Consider the following 6,594-nt stretch of genomic DNA (forward strand, 5'->3'; position numbering starts at 1 on the left):
TGATTCTTGGACTTAAACCATTATATTACCAAGACATGTTGCTTAAACTTGGCTTGTAGTCCCTTGAGTTTAGAAGGTTTACCGCTGATCTCGTTGAGGTGTTTAAATTGATAAAGGGATTCGATAGATTAGACACAGAAGTTCTGATGGAGCAATTCAGAACAAGGCCATTAAGGATTTTATTTTATTCATCCTATGGATATGGCCATCGCATTTGTTGCTCATCCCTACTTGCCATTGAGAGGTGTTTTGGGCTTTCTTCTTGAACCGCTGTAATCCGTGTGGTGAAGGCTGTCCTGTAATGCTGTTTGGTAAGGAGTTCCAGAATTTTGAACCAGCGATGATGAAGGAACGGCAATATATGCAGTTCATCCTGTAGATAGTACACTGCAGTCACTGTACGCCAATGAAGGGTGGAATAGATGTTTAAGGTGGTAGATCCAGCAGACTGTTTTGTCATGGATGGTGTCGAAATTGTTGAATATTGTTGCAGCTGCACCCATGCAGGCAAATAGAGAGTAATTTATCTCACTCTTGACTTGTGCCTTGTAGATGGTGGAGAGGCTTTGGGAAGTCAGGACGTGAGCCACTTGTCACAGAATACCTAGCCTCTGGCCTACTGTAGTAGCCACGGCATTTATGCGGCTGGTCCAGTTATTTTTCTGGTCAATGGCGAACCCCAGGATATTGATGGTATGTGAGTCAGCAATGGTCATGTCATTTAATGTCAAGAGGAGTTGGTTACACTTCCTCATGTTGGAGATGGCCATTACCTGTCACTTGTGTGGCGCGAATGTTACTTGCTACCTATCAGCCCAAACCTGCGCGATGTCCAGGTCTTGCTGCAAGCGGGGAGGGTCTGCTTCATTAACTGAGGAATTGCGAATGGAGATGAAAACTGTGCAATCATCAGCGAACAGCCCCACTGTTGACCTTATGATGGAGGGAAAATTATCGATGACGCACCTGAAGACAGTTGGTCCTAGACCATAAGACCATAAAACCACAAGACCATAAAGATAGGAGCAGGAGCAGGCCATTCGACCCCTCGAGCCTGCTCCGCCATTCAATGAGATCATGGCTGATCTGATTTTTACCTCAACTCCACTTTCCCGCCTTTTCCCCATATCCTTTGACTCCCTTGCTGATCAAAAATTTGTCTAACTCAGCCTTGAATGTATTCAATGACTCAGCCTCCACAGCTTTTTGGGGTAAAGAATTCCAAAGATTCACGACCCTCTTGGAGAAGAAATTCCTCCTAATTTCTGTCTTAAACGGGCGACCCCTTATTCTGAGACTATGCCCCCTAGTTTCAGATTCGCCCATCAGGGATAACATTCTCTCAGCATCTACCCTATCGAGTTCCCTCAGAATCTTGTATGTTTCAGTAAGATCTCCTCTCATTCTTCTAAACTCCAATGAGTATAGACCCAACCTGTTCAATCTTTCCTCATAAGACAACCCTTCCGTACCCGGAATCAACCGAGTGAACCTTCCCTGAACTGCCTCCAATGCAAGTATGTCCTTCCTTAAATAAGGGCACCATAACTGTACGCAGTACTCCAGGTGTGGTCTCACCAGCAACCTGTACAGTTGTAACATGACTTCCCTGCATTTATACTCCATCCCTCGGAAATTAAGGCCAATATTCCGTTTGCCTTCCGGATTACCTGCTGCACCTGTATGTTGACTTTTTGTGTTTCATGTACGAGGACACCCAGATCCATATGTACCGCAGCATTTTGTAATATTTCTCCATTCAAATAATATTTTGCTTTTTTATTTTTCCTCCCAAGGTGGATGACTTCACATCTTCCCACATTATATAACATATGCCAATTTTTGCCCATTCGCTTAACCTGTCAATATCCCTGTGGACAGCAAAATGCACACATTCTGTAATATAACTTCCAAATCCCCTCCCTCTGGCCTGATTGTACTGACCCGTGCTGGAGCACAGCCGCCCTCTGACACCCTACCGTTCCGTGACTCTGACCCTGGACAGGGAGGGTCGGAAGGCTATTGCCGTGTGGAACAGTCAGATCCTACACAAACATTCAATTATTCTCAAGTGGCTGGAAGCAGGAGCTCGAGCTCAGTCCCCCATTGCTGGTGTGTGGGACACTGAGGACAACTACAGCTCCCAGATAGCGACCCTATAAATCCCTTGGATAAATTCTCCATAATAATATTTATTAATTAGAGATATTCACAGCCATATTCAAAGAAACCAGTTTTACCATTAGAAATTCACTTCAATATTCTATCCGTGTACAATTAATGTGGCCTGACGTTCAGATCAAAGTATCTGATTAGGTCAGTGTGCACTTCATGAAGTCAATATTCGATTTTTCGATCAGTTCATGCGATCAGGTATCAGTGTCGTGTTAATCCATTTCATGAAATCCATGGCCGATTCTTGGTCAATGGTCAATTATTGAGGTCAATGGTCAGTTATTGTGGTCTGTTAATGAGATCAGTTATTGTGGTTAATGATCTGTTAATGAGATCAGTGATCATTTAATGAGATGGATGATCAGTTAAAGCGATCGTTGTTCAGTGCCACGGTAATACATTTGATGCTAATTATAAAGGTGTCTGCACCACTAAGGTGTTCAGTGTGTGACTCCGAGGACAGTCCACAGCTGCTGATATAATTGCGTGGTTAGCGAAGTGAACGTCAGGGTGATGACCTCATGCACGCTTCATTACAGAGGAGCATTAGCAATGTATATAGTGCTGCGATCAGTGCAGGTTTAAGTCAGCGGATGGTTAATGAGGACAATGCAGTGATCAGAAAGTCAGTGTTTGAGCAACGAGGACAATGGACTGCCCGGAACATCAGTGCCCGGCGAATAAAGTCATGAACTTTAAGGATGGTTAACGGAAAAGTCCCAGATGTAAAGAAGTCAACGCACGGTTGATCAAGTCACCTTGTGTTTAATAAGTGTTCTGCGTGAAGTCAACCTATAGTTAATGAAGTCAACCTATAGTTAATGAAGACAACCCATAGTTGATGATGTTGTGCAAGATTTAAAAAGTTACCATTATGGCCCATGAAGGGTGTGCACGGTTAGTGAGTCAGCGCAGGACCAGTGAGTTGATTGACAACGAAAGTTTGGTCAAATGTGGGAGAGAAAAATACATTCGGTGCAGGCGGTAAATAAATTAGTAACAAATCTATTTCTTCCAGAACAAAAGTTAAAGTTTAGAAACTTCTTATTTATAAATAATTGCGGATACCTTATACCACGTTACACCAGGCATAGAACAATAATAGTAAACTGTCAGGGCGAGTTTAGATGTGACCGTGTTAAAGAGAAACACAGGAATGTCATCACCATCAGTTTTCCAAATATTAAGGAGGAAGTTGTCTGTTTTTCAGTAAATCCGTACTCACCGGAACAGATCACACTGGCATCGTTCCTGTGGGTGCACACCTGCTGATTTACTGGAGAAAGAGGGCAGTCCCGCAGAGATGTCTCGTTCCCTTTACATTGAAAGGTATCACTCCTTACAATCCCAGTGCTCTCTCCAAAATAAGCACCTCTTGGCACGGACACCGCGACTCCACACTGAAGCTGCGCACAGACTACATTGGCGTCATTCAAATCCCAGTGAAGGTCACACACTGAACCCCAGGTTTCACCGTATTGGACCTCTAGTCTGCCCGAGCATGGGGAGTCTCCGAATACCAGTCTGGGAATTTTGTGATCTAAAATCATATTAATCATAATAATAAGCATCATAATAACAATAACATTAAATATTTACAAATGAATACACACGAGTAATCACAGATCTGTGATTATTACTTTCAGGTTGGTTCCATTCTGTTCCAATATGGATAATGCTGTTTTCCCCCAAACGCTATTGGTTACACTGTGACTGCATGGCTGTTGATAACATTCCTCTATTTATTGCTACCTTACCCAGTTGCCGTCACTGTGATGTTACAATCACGTACTGAGAGAACTCGGCAAAGTATCAATGGCGAGAGATGGGTAAATTCAATTCAAACAATCTCTGTCTTACCTGCACCCACTTTGGGTTCGCTCCACTGCCGACTGAATACATTTTCTCCTCCAGAAACCAGAGGCCGAGGTGGGCTGGCACAGTTATTTTTCCCTGGAACTGAAGGACGCTGAGTGGAGAACTCAGGACCGTCCCGTCCCCCTCAGATCACACCCTCCTTTCACCCTTGAACTGAAGGACACTGAGGGGAGAACTCAGGACTGTCCCGTCCCCCTCAGATCACACCCTCCTTTCACCCTGGAACTGAAGGACACTGAGGGGAGAACTCAGGACTGTCCCGTCCCCCTCAGATCACACCCTCCTTTCACCCTGGAACTGATGGACACTGAGGGGAGAACTCAGGACCGTCCCGTCCCCCTCAGATCACACCCTCCTTTCACCCTGGAACTGATGGACACTGAGGGGAGAACTCAGGACTGCCCCGTCCCCCTCAGGTCACACTCTCTCTTTTACCCAACACATGATACATATGTTTTCTGATGATGGTCAAAGCCAGTACAGCTCATTAACCCAGAAATACCCTAAAGAAGGCTTTTCACAGCAGTTTCTTCAATGTTTCTATTTTCCTCAACCAGGGTCCAATCCAACCCTCCACCTCTCTTTGTGAGAAAAATATCCCGATTCCAGTCCTAACTTTGTCTCTCTCCCTTCAGTATTTCCCACTTTGTTCCACTGTAAAGATTTAATTAAATGTCGTTTCCCAGATTTACCTTTTCTCTACATTTAATACCTCCAGCAGCTCACTTCTGAGTCTCCGCATTTCCCGCTACAAGGCCCACAATGTACCATATCTACCCGTAGACATCAGTCTCCAGGCTTTTCTACACACCTCTTCCGGGGTCTGATTTTCCCCCTGTACCTGGAGACCGGACTATACACAATACAGAAGGCGGGGTCTTGAAAGAACTCTGTTCAGTTCAATTCTGACCTTTTGTACCTTATGACCGGAATGATACATAGTGCACTCGGCGATATCTGGGCAGAGGTCTGATAAGTTTAACTTTAACCACTTGTACCCGGTGATCAGAACTATACACAGCGCACAAGGCGAACCCTTGACAGAGCTGTGTTCAGTTTAATTCTGACCAATTGTAATTGGTGACCAGAACTATGAAAAATGCACAAGGCGATATCTGGACAGATCAATCTTCAGTCTAACTGACCCCTTGCACCTTGTGACTTGAACTATACACAGTGCACAAGGCGATATCTGGACAGATCACTGTTCAGTCTAACTGACCTCTTGCACCTTGTACTTGAACTATACACCGTGCACAAGGCGCGACATGGACAGAACTCTGTTCAGTTTAACTGACCTCTTGCACCTTGTGACTTGAACTATACACAGTGCACAAGGCGATATCTGGAGAGAACTCTGTTCAGTTTAACGCTGATCTCCCAGACTTGTCCTGTACCGTTTTGGTGACATAGTCCAGCATCTGCTTTGTTTCGCTGATTATAGATTTTCGGTGAATGAACATGCTGAGGTTCAAGGCCACGAAACCCACTTGATATTTCTCCCTGTCACACTGGCTAGTCCCGCCCCATCCCTGCAGTCCGCCTATCGCCCACTTTCCCTCACAATGCGCAGCACTTTCCACATGTCAATATTAAATTCCATCCACAGCTGATCCTCCTATTTACATAATGTGTCCGGTTTGTTTTGTCGTCGCCCAGTATAACCTTTATATTGATTGATCCTTCCCTCCCCTCTCTTTCCGCTCACGTTGATGACCGGGACCCAGACCTCTCCCTTTGATGACCGGGACCCAGACCTCTGCCTTTGATGACCGGGACCCAGGCCGCTCTCTTTGATGACCGGGACCCAGGCCGCTCTCTTTGATGACCGGGACCCAGACCGCTCCCTTTGATGACCGGGACCCAGACCGCTCCCTTTGATGACCGGGACCCAGACCGCTCCCTTTGATGACCGCTGCAATCAACGTTCAGGTCCTTCCACTAATCGCAGTTCCCATCCCTGAACATTCCCTCTTATTTTCGGACGTTTTTGTCATTCTCTGTATGTGGGCGTCTATAGAATGACGGTATTTATTGTCCATCCATAGCTGCCCTTTAGAAAGTGGTGGTGAGCCACTTCTTGAACCGCTACAGTCCGTGTGGTGAAGGTATCTCTCAGTGCTGTTAGGTCTGGAGTTCCAGGATTTTGACTGAGGGACGATGAAGAATCAGCGATATATTTCTAAGTCAGGATGGTGTGTGACTTGGAGGGGAATTTGGAGGTGATGGTGTTCCCATGCACCTGCTGCCCTTGGCGTTCTAGGTGGAGCAGGTCATGTGTTTGAGAGGTGCTTTGGAAGCAGCTTTGGTGAGTTGCTGCAGTACATCCTACCGTTACTACACACTGCAGTCTCGGTGCACCGCTGGTGGAGCAAGTGGATGTTTAAGGTGGTGGATATGCTGCTGATCAAGCAGACTGTTTTGTCCTTGAAAGTGTCGAGCTTCATGGGGGTTGTGTGAGCTGCACCTATCCATGCAGGTGGAGAGGATTGCATCAAACTCCTAACTTGTAGGTGGTGGAGAGGCTTTGGGGAGACGGTA

Source organism: Heptranchias perlo, chromosome 20, assembly GCF_035084215.1.
Source record: "Heptranchias perlo isolate sHepPer1 chromosome 20, sHepPer1.hap1, whole genome shotgun sequence".
Classification (NCBI taxonomy): domain Eukaryota; kingdom Metazoa; phylum Chordata; class Chondrichthyes; order Hexanchiformes; family Hexanchidae; genus Heptranchias; species Heptranchias perlo.